The sequence below is a fragment of the Haliotis cracherodii genome, unplaced genomic scaffold, assembly GCF_022045235.1.
Source record: "Haliotis cracherodii isolate W230 unplaced genomic scaffold, xgHalCrac1.p SCAF_9, whole genome shotgun sequence".
Taxonomy (NCBI): Eukaryota; Metazoa; Mollusca; class Gastropoda; order Lepetellida; family Haliotidae; genus Haliotis; species Haliotis cracherodii.
The window spans coordinates 35,945,098-35,966,143 of NW_027266343.1; the positions used below are offsets into that span (position 1 = coordinate 35,945,098).

Here is a 21,046-nt window from a genome sequence, read left to right on the forward strand (position 1 = left end):
ATCCAGGACTATGTGGAGTGTACAGAAAGCTATTATTGTGTATTGTAAACCTATAGAAAGTGTGTTCTGTGTAGTGATTGGCTAATTTGGGTCACATGACCAAATGTCAAAAGGTGAAAATATGATTTGCATTCCCTGAAAACAATAGGTTCCTAAAACAATAGGTTTACAATATCGATAAATACTATGTGTGTGTCTATATCCGGGATTTTATCGAGTATTTGCATCTTGGAAAATTTCATTTGATGTCGAGATGAATTTCCAAGATGCAAATACTCGATAGAATCCTTGGAAATAGACACACACATAGTATTTATCTTCTAAATGATAAAAGAAAACGTCAAATTAACGATAATAATTTGAGATTATTTGAAATTTATGTCGAGTACAACAGCAGCTGTGGTGAATACACTATACTGCTCATGTATGTGTAAAGGATTGAGCTAACTCGTATAACAACACTTGGAATGTGTACAAGTTTCGTCAGTGACTCGATCGAATTGAATACATTTGTATTTTTTGGAATCTCTTGCTTTAGATTTCAGTTAAGTAAGTTCAGATGTCAAGCAGTTGAAGTAAAATTTGAAAATATAATACACTCCAGTCAAGTCTCGTTAATCCGACACTCGTTAATCCGACTGTCGGTTTTATCCGACACTAATGATGGGAACAGATTAAATCAGTGCTATTTAGACCCGTTATTCTAACTCTGACACATCTCATTTGCAGCGAATTACCGAAATCGTTAATCCGACACAGTGATCAGTGTTCTCCGTGGTCATCTGCCCGCGAGGGCCAGAAACACGCCAGAAATCTATGATTGTGGGTTCGAATCCCGGCTCGCCCCGATTATGTTTCTAGGTTTGTCAGCTCCATACCCATGCTCGTTGGTTTCACCGAAGTGGTAAACGTCTGAGACCTGCATCACTTCAGGCTGTCCTCCCACATTAAGCTGACACGCTGTGATATAACTGGAATACTGTTAAAAGCGGTGTTAAACCAAACTCACTGACTCACTCACTCAACGATGTCGGATTGACGGGTCTTGCCTGTATGTTTATTCAATTAAATTGCTATCACCCCATACTTTACGCTTGAATTCTAAATCCTGGAGTTCTTGTTTGTTCGTTAGTTTTGTAGGTCAAAGGCAGGGCTACAAGCATCATGCCAGGGGTTGACACTCTCATTAATTATTTGGAGACACATTAATTTCATCATTTACGGTAACAGAACTTTTTGTTCAATGTTTAAAGCATTGTTCTTGCAACTCCCCTGGCTCAGTTCCTGATATTGTGATATGACTTCTGTGTTACATTATAATCAGTGAAGATCTGAAACACACTCAGTCATGGTACAAATGTATTATCTCCCAGTTATGTTGTAATCATAGCCACAAAGGAATTATTGATCTCTCAATGGCATCTTGACCACAGAACCTGGGGAGACATGCCAACTTTTTCTGCTTGTATTTCTGACATCCCCCCCCCAGGTGGCGCTTCAGATCTTTGCCCTGGGGTCAGACCTTGGTCAGTGCTGCCCTTGTCTGAGCTAACACAAATACAGTGTGTAATGAGATTCCATATCAGCCTTCAACTCATACAGGCCTTCAACCCTTACAGACCTTCAACTCATACAGACTCATACAGACCTTCAACTCATACAGACTCATACAGACCTTCAAACCTTACAGACCTTCAACTCATACAGACCTTCAACTCATACAGACCTTTAACTCATACAGACCTTCAACACTTACCGACCTTCAACTCATACAGACTCATACAGACCTTCAAACCTTACAGACCTTCAACTCATACAGACCTTCAACTCATACAGACCTTCAACTCATACAGACTCATACAGGCCTTCAACTCATACAGACCTTCAACTCATACAGACCTTCAACTCATACAGACTCATACAGACCTTCAACTCATACAGACCTTCAAACCTTACAGACCTTCAACTCATACAGACTCATACAGGCCTTCAATTCTTACAGACTTTCAACTCATACAGACCTTCAACTCATACAGACCTTCAACTCATACAGGCCTTCAACACTTACAGACCTTCAACTCATACAGACCTTCAACTCATACAGACTCATACAGGCCTTCAATTCTTACAGACCTTCAACTCTTACAGACCTTCAACTCATACAGGCCTTCAATTCTTACAGACCTTCAACTCTTACAGACCTTCAACTCATACAGACCTTCAACTCATACAGACTCATACCAACCTTCATCACTTACAGACCTTCAACTCATACAGACCTTCAACATATACAGACTCATACAGGCCTTCAATTCTTACAGACCTTCAACTCTTACAGACCTTCAACTCATACAGACCTTCAACTCATACAGACTCATACAGGCCTTCAATTCTTACAGACCTTCAACTCTTACAGACCTTCAACTCATACAGACCTTCAACTCATACAGACTCATACAGGCCTTCAATTCTTACAGACTTTCAACTCATACAGACCTTCAACTCATACAGACCTTCAACTCATACAGGCCTTCAACACTTACAGACCTTCAACTCATACAGACCTTCAACTCATACAGACTCATACAGGCCTTCAATTCTTACAGACCTTCAACTCTTACAGACCTTCAACTCATACAGGCCTTCAATTCTTACAGACCTTCAACTCTTACAGACCTTCAACTCATACAGACCTTCAACTCATACAGACTCATACAGGCCTTCAATTCTTACAGACCTTCAACTCTTACAGACCTTCAACTCATACAGACCTTCAACTCATACCGACTCATACCAACCTTCATCACTTACAGACCTTCAACTCTTACAGACCTTCAACACTTACAGACCTTCAACTCATACAGACCTATGCAGACCTTCAACACTTACAGACCTTCAACTCATACAGACTCATACAGACCTTCAACTCATACAGACCTTCAACACATACAGACCTTCAACTCATACAGACTCATACAGATCTTCAACTCATACAGACTCATACAGACCTTCAACTCATACAGACCTTCAACTCATACAGACCTTCAACACATACAGACCTTCAACTCATACAGACTCATACAGATCTTCAATCCTTACAGACCTTCAACTCATACAGACCTATGCAGACCTTCAACACTTACATACCTTCAACTCATACAGATTCATACAGACCTTCAAACCTTACAGACCTTCAACTCATACAGACTCATACAGACCTTGGGGCACGGTTGGCCCAGTCCTCTAAGGCGCCACGATTTGCAGGGCAGAGTTGTGTCCCTTGGGCACACCAGAAACCTATGATTGTGGGTTCGATTCCTGTTTAGCCCCAATGATGTTTCTAGGCTTGTCAGCACCATACCCGTGCTCGTGGGTTTCACCGAAGTGGAAAACGTCAAAGACCTGCATCACTTCGGGCTTTCCTCCCACATTAAGCTGACATGCCGTGATATTACTGGAATACTGTTAAAAGCAGCATGAAACACAACTCACTCACTCACTCACTCACTCACTCACTCACTCACTCACTCACTCACTCACTCACTCACTCATGGTACCACTGTTGGCATCAAGGGAAAACGGTTGAGGCATTATTTTAATCCAAACATTCCTATTCCTTTACTCCAACAGTTTCTGAAGAATGGACTCTTCAAAAGCATAAAAATAACATTCCTGTGAAGTTATGCTAGAATGTTAATGAGACGTTGCCTGTCCAACTTTAGTTTTATTGATGACACTTAAGATTACGTTACGAACATTCTCGTATCTCAGTAATTACATTTACAGTACTGTGTAGTGACTCGAAGACATACGTCTATATCAGGGTACATGATACACTCAATGACTTATACACTGATGGTGAGGTGAGGTGAAATGGGGTTTAACGTTGCGTCCAAGATTATTGCACTTATATAGCGACGTGCATGTACGTGTGTGTGTTTGTGTGGCTGCTTGTACTAGTCCGGACTGATGCCGATTTATAGTGCTAGCTCACTGAGATACCATGCCGCAGTTTAACATGAATATCCCACTCAGACACAGTACACTGACTCCGAGCCGACCAGTCCTTGTTTTAGCCCCTTAATGCCGAGCGCCAGACAGGGTAACAACAAGTACCATCTTTTAACGACTGTTGGTATGACGCGGCTGGGGATCGAACCCCGGACCTTCCGCTCTTCGGGCGGACGCTCTACCACAAGACCATGGAGGCGGTCTATACACTGATGGAAACGAATAAGGGTACAATGAAACATATGAAATATGCTTGACTGTCAGTACATTTGAAATAGCGCACGTACAAATTCAACATGTCAGAATCAAATGTTGAGATGTGTTTGTGTGCATTGTTAGTGTATCATTTTACTGTGTCTTAAACTAATATTCCCTTAACCATTTCCATCCGTTTTGTTTCAAGACACGTCAGTTCGATATTGTGTGATTCCTCCGTGGTCTAGAGGGTAGAGCACCTGCCTGGAGCTGAAATGTTGGTGGTTTGATCCCCTGGCTGTGTCATACCAAAAAATGTTAAAAGATGGTACTTGTTGATACCCTGCCTGGCGCTCGGCATTAAGGGGCTAACTCAAGGACTGGTCGGCTCGGAGTCAGTATACTGTGTCTGAGTGGGGTATTTATGTTAAACTGTGGCATGGTATCTCAGTGAGCTAGCACTATAAATCGGCATCAGTCCGGGCTAGTACAAGCAGCCACACACACACACACACACGTGAATGCACGTCGCTATATAAGTGCAATAATCTTGGACGCGACATTAAACCCCATTTCACCTCACTAAAAGATAGTACTTGTTACCCTGCCTGTTGCTTGGCTTATTAGGGGTAAAAACAAGACTGGTCGGCTCGGAGTCAGTATACTGTGTCTGACTGAGGTTATCCTTCTTAAACTGTGGCATGGTATCTCAGTGGGCTAGCACTGTGAAGCTGAGAATTATCCAGACAGTACAAGCAGTAATAGTACTGTCATAGTGACTGATTTATAACACCCAGTGTCTGAAGAACATTTAATTGCAAAGGCTCATTACCCTGGAGCCATGACATCTATACGCCTTGAAACACTTAATTGCTGTTATTTATAAGATGCTAATCCCCATTTTTGTGTACATCGACCGTCTGCCATCCTGCTGATGAATTACTGTTTACATTTATATTTATTACTTACTAAATGTCAGGTGACCTTGGCTATACAAGCCTTGGTCCAGAGATGAGAAGAAAAGAAAAGAAAAAGAAAGGTCTTACCCTTAGCCTAGCTAGGGTTAGGCTGGGTGCTCCGGGCACCTAGACAACAACCACAACCACTATGTGCTGACCTGGCAAATAGTGTCTTTTGTATTCAATATCTACATGTATAAAGTAAAACTGTATATACCGCAAGCCATCGTCTCCAAGTTGTCACCTCCCACTGAGAACCATACGTCGGCCCCTTGCACATACGAGTATGCAAATTATTCATTAATCAACGTCAGACCAACACGCGTTGTTAGTACAAGCAGACACAAACACGCATGCAAGCATGACACTATGTAAGTGCAATAATCTTGAATGCAACCGTTCACTAAACCCCATTTCATATCACCTCAACTGATGTGAGAGGAATGCATGAAGTGATGCAGGTCTTAGACGTTTACCACTTTGGTGAAACCCAATAGCGTGGGTACTAAAGGTGCTGACAAAAGTCGAAGCATAATAATCAGTATGATTCTAGGGTTTGAACCCACGTAGGTTTCGGTGTGCCTATGGTACTCAACTTTGACATCATATATCATGATCAGATATTGACCACTGAGTTTAATCAGGAAAGATGATGCCACAGTCCCCTTTGTTATACAGGTGAGTTGAGGTGAAATGGGGTTTTTAACGTCACATCCAAGATTATTGTACTTATATAGCTACGTGCATGCACGTGTGTGTGGGTGTGCTAGCCACCTGAGATACCATGCCACAGTGTAACATGAATACCCCACTCAGACACAGAATCCTGACTCTGAGCTGACCGGTCCTTGTTTTAGTACCCTAATGCCAATCGCCAGAGAGGGTAACAACAAGTACCATCTTTTAATGCCTTTTGGTATGAAGCAGTTAGGGATCGAACCCCTGACCTTCCGTTCCCTGGGAGGACGCTCTACCACTAGGCCACGGTCTAAGAGCCATCCAAGATGGAGATTGTGTGATCACAACGTGTGGCCTGGATGGTTCTGTATCATGGTGCCCTGAGGACATAGATGTTGCTTTGCTTTGGCTTTTTGTTTGACACTGCAATCGGCAAGATTCTAGCTATATGACAGCAGTCTGTAAATAATCAAATCTGGACCGGACAATCTAGTGATTGACATTGTGAGCATCAATCTATGCAATTGGGACACAATGACATGCATCAATCCAAGTCAGTGAGCCTTACCACCATTTGCCTGTTACGACAAGCGTGGGTTGCTGAAGAGCCAATTTGAGCCTGGATCTGTTCATTTAAAGGCAGGGGCGGTCGGGTAGCCTAGTGGTTAAAGCTTTCACTCGTCATGCTGAAGACCCGGGTTCGATTCCCGACATGGGTACAATGTGTGAAGTTTATTTCTGGTGTCCCCTGCTGTGATATTGCTGGAATATTGCTAAAAGTGATGTAAAACCATACTCACTCAATCACTCACTCACTCACTCACTTAAAGGCAGCTGTGACACATTTGAATATTACTGACTGTTGCACAAAACAACATTCACTCAATCACTAATGACTAGCTTGCCTGTTCTAGGGCTTGATCTCTTGATCTGTGTTAGCCTTGGAGTTATAAGCAGTGTGACTCAAAACTAACTATTTCTTTCTTCAGGAGGTTATAAATCTATTGAAGTACATGTAACTTGATTCTAATTGTTTCACTTGCAGCTCCATAAATATCAACATGGCCACTACAGCTAGTTTCCCCACAACCAATCTGACACACTATGAATGGTTTGAGTTGATGAAGTCATTTCTTAATAGGGCTTGAAAATAAATAAAACAAAACATTATTCTTTATGGGGGCAATTTTATTAGGTAATGGGAAGGCAGGTCACGAGAAATATGAAATTAGATTTAGAAACCTAAAGATGCGATGATTACATAACCTCAAATTGGGTAGTAATCTGTTCCTCAAATTTGTTTGAAATAATTTTGTGCCTTTCGAAAATAAAAAAAAATCCTTTAAACTTTGAAAATTTGACATTTGTCAGAATGACTTATGCCGAAGGAATGCTACTGAGCTGAAGGAAATGATGTCTCCACTGGCTCTGTGACACACACAGTGTCGTGGTGGAGTCAGGATTCTGCCATCTCCAACATGGCTGTCTGTTATAGACGTTTTTACCTTTGTTCACAAAGCAAAGCTTTTGCAACACTCTTAACTCATGGGTTGTATTCAACTGTGGAACAAGGAAACCGACAATGTTTTATACCACTGAGAATACAATGAAAATGCGTTCAAATATACAATTTGTTTTACCTTTATTTAGTATTATTGTAGGATAGACATTTCTTTACATTCTCAGATTTTGTATTGTATCAGAGTTAGGAATTTAAGGGGATGTGAGGTCTTTGATAGTTTAATGTAGGGATCCTCTTAATGTTAAATTTGCACCATTAAGGGTTAAGACAAGGCCCCCTTGACATTTTCAACTTTGAATAATTTGGAACACTGTTTTCTGAATAGTAAGTGGATTTTGCATTTATGAGTGGTGGAAAATATGAAATTGCATGGTTGCTTCAGCTTTGTGAGTTAAAATCTCCTCAATACAGGTATGTATCTGCAGAAAATATTTTTATTTGAGGCAATAGTTAATGCTTCACGAGATGCCCTTGCATATTTTACAAGATGTCCTTGCAGTGCTTCACGAGATGCCCTTGCAATGCCCTTGTGTATACAAATACTTCATTATGATATGTAGTGAAAAACAACTGCATCTCATGGCTAAGAATAATCAGTCATGTTTATCTGCTGAAACAGGTTCCATTTTGCTGAAAAGCCAAAATAGTGGTGAAAATTAAATGAATGGATCTCTTGACACCAGGTTGTCCAGACTCTATTATTTACAGGCTGCCATCATACAGCTGGAATATCTGTGTGAGCAGCTTAAAACAACAAACACACACAAACATACTATCAACAATTGGGTTGCCTATTCCAGAGTGGATTGCACTGTACAGTATGGAAAGAAACACCAAGATATTGCTGAAGATTCCGGGGTAGAATAGGTCTTCAGCAACCCATGCTTGCCGTAAAAGGTGACTATGCTTGTCGTAAAAGGCAACTTACGGGATCGGGTGGTCAGGCTCGCTGACTTGGTTGATACATGTCATCGATCCCAATTGCGTGGATCGATGCTCATGATTTCAATCACTGGATTGTCTGGTCCAGACTCGATTATTTACAGACCGCCATCATATAGCTGGAATATTGCTGAGTGTGGCGTTAAACAACAAACCAACCAACCAAGATATTGCTGATCACTTGTGGCAGAGAACCCGTTCCCTCACTCACTCTAAAAAAATATTTGATATGTTTACTTCATTCTTGAAACAACTTACATTAATGTCATTACTGTTGACATACAAAATCTTCTTATCAAGAAATCTTAAAATATCTTTTGGAACATACAACTTCATTTATCATGCTGCTTTTGTGAGAAATAATGAAGACAGAGCATGCCTTTCGCTCAAGCCGATCTTTGCTCTAACGATGACTTTGACGTAGGCTGCTGGTGCTGTGATACGACATCGTATTAGAAATACTAATGAGAACGTATCCGCAACATCATCCATGCTGATGAGATTCAGTCAGCAAAAGACAATGCTACCCATGAAATGATGGCATGTCACTCTAGATTTGGGAAAAGTTTACTAACCCCAAACTACCCCCAAATTGCGTAGGTAATTGCCTATCTGTATGCCCTGATTGTACTAGCTGCCATTGGGAAATACCATTCTATGATCCTCTATCAATGGTGCCGGAGAAATCGGTCAGGCAGAGTACACATTGCCCAGCAGGATGCTCAAGAGATTTGCTGAAATGTAAACCGTGCTAGAATTTAGGATGATGCTACGATAGTTATGAACTGAAGTGGAGCCATTCAGTACGTGCATGCATTACTGCAGGTTAACGAACAAAAGGCATTGATCACCCACTGCTTGTAATAAATGTTTCCTTTTCTACTCTTATTCCCTGCTCATTGTTTATGCAGTTCTGTAAGGGATTTGTGCCATTTGGGTTATTGTTGAAGGAAGTCCCTAAAGTTGTAACAAGATACCAAGTGGTGATTTAAAGGCATCGGAAGCAGGTAATCTCTGAAAGCGGTTTGGTTTTCAGGACATTTTTTTACTAACGCTGTTAAGGCTGCTTCTTCATTTTTTCTTTGCTATTTAAACAGAACATAAATCTTGTACAGGCAGTTCAAGAAGGGTGGCATGTTTTATAGCATGGTTTCATGACTATGGCTTTCCTCCCACATGAAGCTGTCACACGTGATGTAACCAAGATATAACCATGATAGATACCCAGATGGAACCAAGATAGAACCATGATATAACCTTGATAGAACCCAGATAGAACCATGAAGTAAACTAGAAATAACCAAGATATAACCCAGATAGAACATGATAGATCACCGATATAACAACATAGGAAAATGATATAAACAGATATTATCATGATTAACAAGATATAATCAATAGATAAACAAGATATAACAAATATGTTACCAGATATAACATGATATAACCAATATAATTAACATGATACATGACATTGATATAATCCATATATAACATATACTCAACAACAAAAGTTCCTGTAACACTAATATTCTAGTGTATTTTTCAAAGAGGTAAAGTTTGGTTTTCAATATTGTAGTACATGTATGGAATCAAGTCACAAAAATGCAACTGCTACAGAAAAGCATGCATTCCATGTAAAAGTTGACTTTTATGCAAGCCCCATGCATTTCACTACTCAAGAATTGGTATAAAAACATGTGCATTAACGCGATTCCATATGCATCGTTTAGCATCGTGCTGACAACAACCACTCAGAAAAACAACAAACTTACGCATTTATTCAACATTACAAAATGCCACCACTATCCTAAAGTGAGCGGCTGCGAGCCATTGGTATGCTTGAAGCTGGATCGAGTCAACGTGATGTTGCAAGAAAATTTAACGTCCACAGAAACACCATTTGGTGTTTACGGCAACGTTGGCAACAGACGAATACAGTCAGAGACACCCTCGGAGTGACAGGCCACCCGTAACCAATAATTGACAAGACAACTGGATTCCAACAACACACCTACGAAATCGATTCCAGCCAGCAACAGTGACTGCAAGAAGAATCCCTGGCCTTCGACGAATATCTTCACAAATTGTAAGTTGTCGCCTCTGATGTGCAGGGATTATCGCCAGATGACCTGCCAGACATCCCATTTTGACAGGAAACCACCGTCAAGCACGTCTACAGTGGTGCAGACAGCGTCTACGCTGGACGGCCATGCCATGAGGACATGTTCTATTCACTGATGAGTCTCATTTTCACCTCAGCCACAGCGATGGACGGATTCGAGTGTATTATACCATTTGAACACTTACAGGAGTCTTTTATCTGTTGCAAACCAAAATTGTTTCAGATTTGGTAAATATCATAACTTTGCATTAAATCTTATTCAATGTCACAGGAACTTTTGTTGTTCAGTATGTATTACCAAGATATATTAACCAGGATATGACCAAGATATCATGAAGTAAACTTGATTTATTATAACCAAATTATAAAGATGTAACCATAATATAACCGAGATATTCTTCAAGTCAATATGAAACTAACTCACTCATTCAACTTAAGGTTATTCCATTTCTCTGTTATTAACTATTATTAATATTTTTGCTGTCATTAATCAAATTTTATTTCATCTGCTTTACAAAAAGACAATACAGGAATCGACACAATAAGCAAAATACAACTTAATTAGTCTACAATGCATTATATTACTAGAATTCGTCTTCAGCAATGCTGTTGACATCTGTAAGAGGCAACTAAATGGATCAGGTGGTATTAGGCTTGCTGACCATGTCATAAACCAATTGCTTGGACCATGCTCATGATGTCAATCACTGGATTGTCTGGTCCACTTGATTATTTACAGTCTGCCGTCATATAGCTGGAATATTTTCTCAGTGCAGCGTTAAGCAACAAACCAGCTAGCTGTACATGTGAAACTGTTACTACGATTAGTGAGAACATGACTATTCCTTACTAGCCATGTCCAACTCAAACTAGCCATGTCCAACAGTAAATGATGGTGAGGTGAGGTGAAATTGGGTTTAACATCACATCCAAGATTATTGCACTTATATGGCGACGTGCATGTACGTGGGTGTGTTTGTGTGGCTGCTTGTAATAGTCCAGACTGATGCCGATTTTCATAGTGCTAGCTCACTGAGATACCATGCCACAGTTTAACATGAATACCCCACTCAGACACAGTATACTGACTCCGAGCCAACCAGTCCTTGTTTTAGCCCCTTAATGCTGAGCACCAGACAGGGTAACAACAAGTACCATCTTTTAACGTCTTTTTGTATGACGCGGCCGGCGGTCGGACAGCCTAGTGGTTAAAGCGTTCGCTCGTCATGCTGAACACCCGGGTTTGATTCCCGACATGGGTACTATGTGTGAAGCCCATTTCTGGTGTCCCCCGCTGTGATATTGCTGGAATATTGCTAAAAGCAGCGTAAAACCATATTCATTCATTTTGTATGACGTGGACAGGATCAAACCCCAGACCTTCCGCTCTCCGGCGGACGCTCTACCACTTGACCGTGGAGGTGGCCCCAGGAAATGATAGAAAGGAGTTAAGATTGTTTAACAATACCTATGTTGATTATGCACTGACAAACATTTATTATTCATCTCTGCAAGATGTTTTAAATAGCAATGTATATTCAGTATCTTAATACATTGTCATTAAAAGGTGATTCATGCAAAGACTGTGCAAAATGCTGGAGAAATACAAGAGTTTCATAAAGTGAACAGCTTTGTAATCATTATTCCATTCTTCTTTGGTTAAATGCCAGAGATATGGTCTGGCAGCATCGGACAATTGTGTGAAGCCATAGCAGCATCCATCTGTCTATATTCATGGGATCTCAGTAACCTTTGCTGTGAAGGATCACCTTGGTGACATGGAGACGCTGCCACCCAGTGCCTGGTGGCCATGATGGGCGCCATTCTCATCCATGCCTCAGGCTTTGACATTTACTGGCCATTGACAATTAGTACAGACAGTATGACAGTTCTAGTGGGTAATAGCATGTGCTTAGCTTTCTGAGGTAATGTGAATAAAAAATAGGACATGAATATTATTACTTAAGCTCTGCAACATATATACATATATGTGTAAATGAGCATACGCAGAGCATATGCAGAGCATACACAGAGCATACACAGCGCATACACAGAGCATACACAGCGCATACGCAGAGCATACACAGAGCATACACAGAGCATACACAGCGCAAACACAGAGCATACACAGACTAGATTGGCAGTAAACTGTAATGTTATTGATCCCATTATTGATTATTGGAATGTAAACAGATTTCATGAAGTTGTGTATTGGCCACGTCCTTGAATGAGCTATAAGTTTTATGGTAGACGTGTGGCATGTTTTTTTCAGGTGAACAATTGACTTGCCTTTGCATGTGTTTGTGACATGCTACCAGCAGATTAGTATACGCTCATCCTTTTAGTGAACCCCTGGTATTATCCCTTTTTAATAGTGATTCATAAACCATGCTTCATAATGATATGGTTAGATACGTACAATCGACTTAGCACAGATTTCTTATGAATATGGAAAGGGTTTTAGTTAGTTAATTAGTTAGTCCACTCACTCACTTACTCAAAACCGAGCAACCCACTCACTGATTCAAATTCACTCACTCACCAATTCACCCACTCACTCCCTCACTCAAAACCCATCCACCCATTCACTCACCAAATGCCCACTCACTCACTCATTTAAACACACACTCAAGCACTCACCCACTTACTTACTCAAACACCCACTCACTCACTCAAAGACCCACTCACTCACCAATTCACCCACTCACTCACTCACTCAAAACCCATCCACCCATTCACTCACCAAATGCTCACTCATTCAAACACACACTCAAACACCCACTCACTCACTCACTCACTCACTCACTCACTCACTCACTCTGATCTGTCTTCACAGTTGAGTTTCAACCACTGTAGCTGTATGTTCCGATTCAATACTGGTGGAATGGGAGAGTCTAATTATGACCACTCCATCATGTGTGTAGATTCAATGACAGGTCACTTCATTGGTTTTTGCACTGATTTTTTCATCTCCCTCTCCCACTTAGCTGACTTTACACTTCAGAGGAAGGGATCCATTCCAAATTTATTGCAAGATAACCATTCTTAAATTGAGATGGGTTGAATTGTTTTTATCCTTCAAAGCACTCAAGTTTGAAATGCCACACAAAGTTAACAGTTAGACTGTTTAAACATCTCTGTTCTCTTTGGACGGCATATGATTGCCATTTTTTTCACTACTGCTTACTGATTCATGCAATATTGTTTCTTCCCTACCATTTATTACACAGCTCTTGTCAATGATATTAAATCCACTCCATATTGTTCAATATTTCAGTCAGAACAACAGTTATAACCACTTAGTAATTTTTAAGTTACATGGATAGTTAAAAATTGTTGAGTGTGTGAGTGAGTGAGTTAATGCTTTGCTTCACATCGGCAATATTTCAGCCATATTGTGACGGTAAAAATTGTTGATGAGATGGTAATGTGGTTGTTCGCCATCTAGTGCCTCTCAGGCTTGGGTTGTATACTCCCCAGGGAGCTGAGAATGAAAATTGAGATGTTTCTGATCCACACTCACGGAGTAATTATGCAGCGCTTTGAGCACGCTTTACCCACTCACTCCCTCACTCAAAACCCATCCACCCATTCACTCACCAAATGCCCACTCACTCACTCATTCAAACACACACTCAAGCACTCACCCACTTACTCAAACAATTGTTGATGAGATGGTAATGTGGTTGTTCGCCATCTAGTGCCTCACAGGCAGCTTGGGTTGTATACTCCCCAGGGAGCTGAGAATGAAAATTGAGATGTTTCTGATCCACACGCACAGAGTAATTATGCAGCGCTTTGAGCACGCTTTAGGATGTGGGTCTGGTGCACTGATACAGGCACATTGCTACCTACATGTTAGATATCACCTCTGGTAGCAATAAATTGTGTTTATCCACTGAGAGGGTTTCAGGAAGAGAGACACAGCACACCTGTGGAACACATCACTTTATCTCACCATATACTCGTGTTTCACTAGTTGTACGCGATTCCCCTCTCCACAGTGTCGTGTCTGCTTATCTTATTATCATTTATATAGGAGATGGTTCCCTACGTTTTTAGACACTTGAACCTCAGGTTTATTTCATCCTATGTCATGGTGTTCTGTCTGTGTTGTGTAAACTTTAGAATTGGCCATGTTTTTAGTTCTCTTCTGAAGCTAAAGAAGCTTGGATTTGTACCCGTGTGCAATGATATGAATAGAGGTGCTCATTTTGCAGGAACTGATGATGTTCTTGAGGTGGAAGTTTGAGATGTGAACCCAATTGTGTCATCAATAATTTATCTGATCAATGTTTACCATGATCCATATTGAATGCATCCTGTTAAACCGGTTCTGAGCCATTTAGTTATGTGTTCCTGTGTAATTTCTGTGTCATTCTGCATGCACAACCTCTCAACCACTCACTCAACCAATCACTCACTGAACCACTCACTCACTCATTCACTCAACCACTTACTCACTCAACCACTCACCCACTCAACTACTTGACAATTCAACAACTCAAGCACTCACTCACCCACTCAACCACTCAACTACTTGCCAATTCAACAACTCAAGCACTCACCCACTCAACCACTCAACCACCCACTCACTCACCCACTCAACCACTCTCACTGAACCACTTACCCACTCAACCACCCACTCAAGCACTCACTCACCCACTCAACTACTTGCCAATTCAACAACTCAAGCACTTACCTTACCCACTCAACCACCCACACAACCACTCACTCAACCACTCATTCATCCACTCATCCACTTACTCGACAATTCAACCACTAACTCACCCACTAACTCACCCACTAACTCACCCACTAACTCACTCAGCCATTTAGCAATTCAACCTCTAACTCACCCACCAAGTCACTTGCACACTCACTCTAACCAAGCACTCACAATCTCAACCACTAACTCACCTATCAACTAAACCACTTACTCAACCACCCCCTCAACCACTCACCAATTCAATCACTAACTCACCCACCCAATCACTCACTCACCCACCCACACACTCACTGTGGCTTAAAAATGGGTTTCAATAACTATTTCACGTTTGTGACAGTTGATTCAGAACTGTTACAACAAACAATCTCACTTAAAAACAACAATTGGACACATCAAATGAATACAAAAAATATCTAATTAGCTTCAACAGCATAAAACCCCACTGCAACTTCATTGATTATTTATAAAACTGACATGGGCTTTTGTAGTTTGATGTTTCTTGTGTGTGATGAAAGGCGAACGCCACATTTGAATTCATGCACTTTACCGTAAACCGTTGGATTATCAGCAAGGCTCGTTTAGCCAGTGTGAGCTGTGTCCGGAAGTGAGGGATGTCACCAGACAAACCTACACTGGTGTTACAGCGACCTCCTTCACTCTGTTCCCAAATCTCCCGGCCATCAACACTTCCTGCATATTGTACAGTTACTTTTACCGTAGTCAGTCAGCATTGTGAGTTTGAACTTTATATGAGACCCACCATGAGTTAAGGGACCTTATGGTAGAAAAATCACATTTTTATTTTTCATTTTATTTTAAAACTACAGTATCTTAGGAACACAAAAAAACAATTCACAGGGCTCAATTCATATTTATTACTCAGAGAGGGCATGGGTGGCCCAGTTGTCTAAGGCGCTGCGATGCGTGGTGCGGAGTTGCGTCCCTTGGGCACGCCAGAAACCTATGATTGTGGGTTCGAATCCCTGTTCGCCCCGATTATGTTTCTAGGTTTGTCAGCACCATACCTGTTCTTGTGGGTTTCACCGAAGTGGTAAACGTCTGAGACCTGCATCACTTCGGGGCTTTCCTCCCACATCAAGCTGACACGCCGTGATATAACTGGAATACTGTCAAAAACTGCGTTAAACCCAACTCACTCACTCACTCACTTATTTCTCAGATTCATGGCATCAAACATATGGACTCATTTCCAACTTATAACTGTGTATTTAATAATTGCAGTCTTTAGATATGTCTGATTAATTGAATACTTGTAGGCATTTGTGCTAAAAGGTTTTGAAATAATGTTTTTTATACATTACAAACTCATGAGAGAGAAATAAGATAATTTTGTACAGTCCGCACACATGGCAATTTTTTTATTGAAGTAAGTTGACGTCGAACGTCTTTATGACATCAGAGCACAAGTGTATTTATACACTCATAGGCAAACTGGGATCATATTATTTATCATATTGTTGTTGTTTTTTCTCTTTTCGGTAAAGATATAAAGTGATCAGATCTTATCTAGGCTGAATATGGACCTCATAGATTTTTCCACATTTCTTTTTAATTTGTTTCCAAATTCAAATTTGATTTCAAAGTTTTTATGATTTTTTTCTATGTTGTTCACAAACTGGTGAAATGGCTTGTTAGAGATATTCGCTGTTATAATTTTACATCAGTTTGAATAATTGAGGTGTACCTCTTTTTGACACTAATATGATTTACGACTTTAGCACTCAATCCTGGCTTGTTGAGTTAAAGAAATAAGCAACGACCTTCAGTCGTTTTTTTCTTATATGAGATATCAACATTTTGTACAGCCTTCTTAAGGGTGTCAATAAATTGGACAAGCTTTAAAAACATTACCTGTATTTAACATAATGATGACTCCCTGAATACAAATCAACCTCGGCAATGTCGGACAACTCCATTTTATGAACAGGGGAGTTAAGTCTGGTATTCTCACAGTTTTTAAGTCAATTATCTGCACCTTTCCTCACAATACCGATCGTCATATCTCTCCCACTTTTGGGTGTGATTGTTTGGCCGTTGCCTTCATCTACACTGCACAGCTATATCTATGGGTAACAACTCACTCGACACATCCCTACCTATTATATGATAAAAGGAAATATCTCACTTATGAAAATAGTGAAATATATATCAGCTTTTCAATGGGAACATTAAGAGTATAGAGGACAGAAAGACAAGGTATTATATTTGTTTTTTTTATCATTGGGTCCAAATGTGAATTGACCCGTGAAGATTCCGGGGTAGAACAGGTCTTCAGCAACCCATACTTGCCGTAGAAGGCGACTATGCTTGTCGTAAAAGGCAACTAACGGGATCGGGTGGACAGGCTTGCTGACTTGGTTGATGCATGTCATCGATCGATGCTCATAATGTCAGTCACTGGATTGTCTGGTCCAGACTCGATTATTTTACAGACCGCCGTCATATAGCTGGAATATTTCTGAGTGCGGTGTTAAACAACAAACAAACAAAACCAAAAACATCCCTCTGAAACATAACGTCATCCATTATACGACGTCATCAAGTTGCGAGCGCATGTTCGATTCTCCAGAAATGACGTCATGATAGAACAATGTTTTATCGTGAAATAAACCACACTTCATTCTTCATTGTTCTTTATGATTTATCACATATCTATCATATATATAGAGAGAGTTAGAAAATAGATCAATCTGTGAAGACATGTGGTATGTATCTTTTAAATTGTTAATAAACTGGTGGAAACGAATAAGGGAGCGATGAAAAATATGGGGAAATAGGTTTTACTACATTTGAAATATTGCGCAAACAAATTCAACACATATCAGAATCAAATGTTGAGATGTGTTTGTGTGCATTGTTTCCAACGCATATCCGTCACGCCGAAGACGCAGGTTCGATTCCCGACATGGGTACAATGTGTGAAGCCCATTTCAGGTGTCCCCCGCCGTGATATTGCTGGAATATTGCTAAAAGCGGCGTAAAACCATACTCACTCACTCACTCACTCCAACGCATATCTGGTAGACAAGGCTGGGAACTCATAATAGCATATTATTTTACTGTGTCTAAAACGAGGTGTTCGTTTATTCATTTCCATCAGTATATGTATATGACCACAGTTCCTTTTGATTTGCGAGACCTTCTCATCACACCATTTATAGTTCCATTGAGGTTCTTTTCCACTGTGTTGTCCAGTCAAGACTTCAGCTGATGCAAATGGTTTAGGTTTTTAACTGCATGCTGAACACAAGACAGCTCTCATTTCAAAACAAGACTCTGTCATCTTATGTGTGTTTTGACGACTATTTTCAGCATTATAACGTTGATATTGTTTCTAATGTTTTGGTCATATCCTGTTTTCACGTGTATACTTTCGCCTGGGAGTTTATATAGGATGATAACAACATTAAGAGATACTACATATTACCATGACCTCATATTTCTTCACCAAACAGTTGTGGGGGCGGTCGGGTAGCCTAGTGGTTAATGCGTTCGCTTGTCACGCTGAAGACCCGGGTTCGATTCCAGACATGGGTACCCCATATGTAGTGTTATAAAGTATAGTTTTTGCCTGAACTATTATAGTTAAAGCACGAGGACACTTGCATTGTAATAGTTCCGGACAACTATACTTTATTACACTACACATGGCAGTAGAGCAAACTTTATTTCTTTACTAAGATGCAGAATTTAAGATTAACCTTGTGTTTTATTGGAGATGGGTTTAAAATCAAATCCGTAATGACCTGTGAGGTACATTGAAAAATCTCGAACAGTGCTAACTGACAGGCTCTTCCACCTAATTGCCTGCACCCTTATGTTCAGGGTTGGTTTGGTTGGTTTGTTGTTTTACGCCACACTCAGCAGTATTCCAGCTATATGACGGTGGTCTGTAAATAATCAAGTCTGGACCAGACAATCCAGTGATTGATATCATGAGCAGCTATCCACACAATTGGGATTGATGACATGCTTCAACCAAGTCAGCGAGCCTGACCACCCGATCCCGTTAGTCGCCTTTTACGACAACCATAGTCGCCTTTTACGGCAAGCATGGGTTGCTGAAGACCTATTCTACCCCGGATCTTCATGGGTCTTATGTTAACGGACATATTTACATTTTGAACATAACACTTAAATGGGTAGTTTGTTATTTAAAAAGGTCATGTTTCCGAGGACTTTTAATTTAAGTTTTTATATTATTTTTTTCAAATTAATCACATGACTCGAAACATTTCCCAAGTACATTGTGGGGCCGAGCAGAGAAATGTAAACAAAGTCAGCCGAAGTTTGGTTTCGCTGGTTATTGCGAGTTGAGATGTTTTCTTTCGTACAAGTTGCAGCTTTGTTTTTTCACCACTAATGTTATAAAACTGAAGCAACTGCAAGCCATGAAATAGACACTTACAGAGTTGGTTTGGCTACGAGATACTGTCACGGACGTGAATTGACGGCCTGCGGCATGATATGGCGTCACCATGGGACAAACATGGTGGAAGAAAAGTAATATGCAGGATGTTGCATAAATGCATCACATCGAGCAACAGGTATATAAGTGGTGATAAAACTTTCCAAGATTGCTCCTTCCTTTGGGGTAGACTGCAGTTGCCCCTTAGACAAACATAATTTGGAGGCACCAGCGCCTGCCTCAGACAATTTTGCGACTGCTGTGGCACGAACACTATGGTTTGAATATGTTTGCGATAGGCCTGCGGCATGAGAGACGGTTCACATCATCTTGCCATATTTCTTCCAATGTAATAATATTCAAATATTAGACAAGGTTAAAGAAACTATTTCGCCATCTTGCTTGATGGTAATGAAAGGACGATGTAACCTAGGATACGTTAGCTCACGGGGAAGGTAATTTGAACATCGCCATGACGTCAGTCCATTATGACGCAACTCAAAAAGTGTGCTTTATTGCAGAATAAAGTCCGGTCGGCGCCTTTGATCTTTTGGCAAAGCATCTTAGAATTGCGTTTCCAATGCAGCATGTCAGACTCATGTGAACATGAAGATTGGGTACAGACCAGGGGCAACATTCATAAGCTATTCAATATTAGTTTTGGAACTTTGTATACATAGTCAAACAGCTAAGGTGATGCCCCATGGGATAAAGGACTTGTTGCGTTTGCGTTTCCAAGGCAACATTTCAAACATATATTCAAATGTGAGTAGGGTTTATTATGTGAGCTTAATGATAAACTGTTTAATATTTCATGTATTTAATGTGAAATTTTGCTGAAATGATGCCTTTTGCTAGTCATATTTTGATGTTTAGAAAAAATTCATGTGGCTTTATAAGTGCAATAATCTTAAATGCAACATTAAAAACAATTTAATCTAACTCATTTCCGGGGCAGTTGGGTAGCCTAGTGGTTAAAGCGTTTGTTCGTCACGCTGAAGACGTGGGTTCGATTCCCGACATGGGTACAATGTGTGAAGCCCATTTGTGGTGTTCCCCGTCGTGATATTGCTGGAATATTGCTAAAAGCGGCGTAAAACCTCACTCACTCACTCACTCACCTCATTTCCAAAGGAAACAAATGGACTTTACTTGACTCATAAACAGTTCAGTATTTTGTAGGAACCTTTGTTGATACACAAAGCAATAGCTGAACTGCTGCCTTTAACTATTCAGAAAGATATAGAATTTCAGTGTTTGCGCTTCCCTGGCAGAAATTTCAAACAAACATAAGGTTTGTGACCACTGCCAAACTTATAAACCTTTCATTAGTTCTCTGAGGAGGGTAGGTTAACAATTTCATCACCTCTCATTGTGAGAAGTGGGCTTAAGTTTAAATGTGGAGTTTCAAGAGTTTTGCTCTAGAATCTTTCAGGTTTGCTTAATTAGGACATGC

The 21,046-nt window shown here is 40.4% G+C and overlaps 1 protein-coding gene across 3 annotated transcripts in view; it reads left to right on the top strand.

Annotated features, from left to right (window-relative positions):
• The window catches only part of LOC139453411 (G protein alpha i subunit-like), a 175,820-nt gene that overhangs the window by 125,390 nt on the left and 29,384 nt on the right, over positions 1–21,046 (top strand). The gene's annotated exons all lie outside the window — the stretch shown is intronic.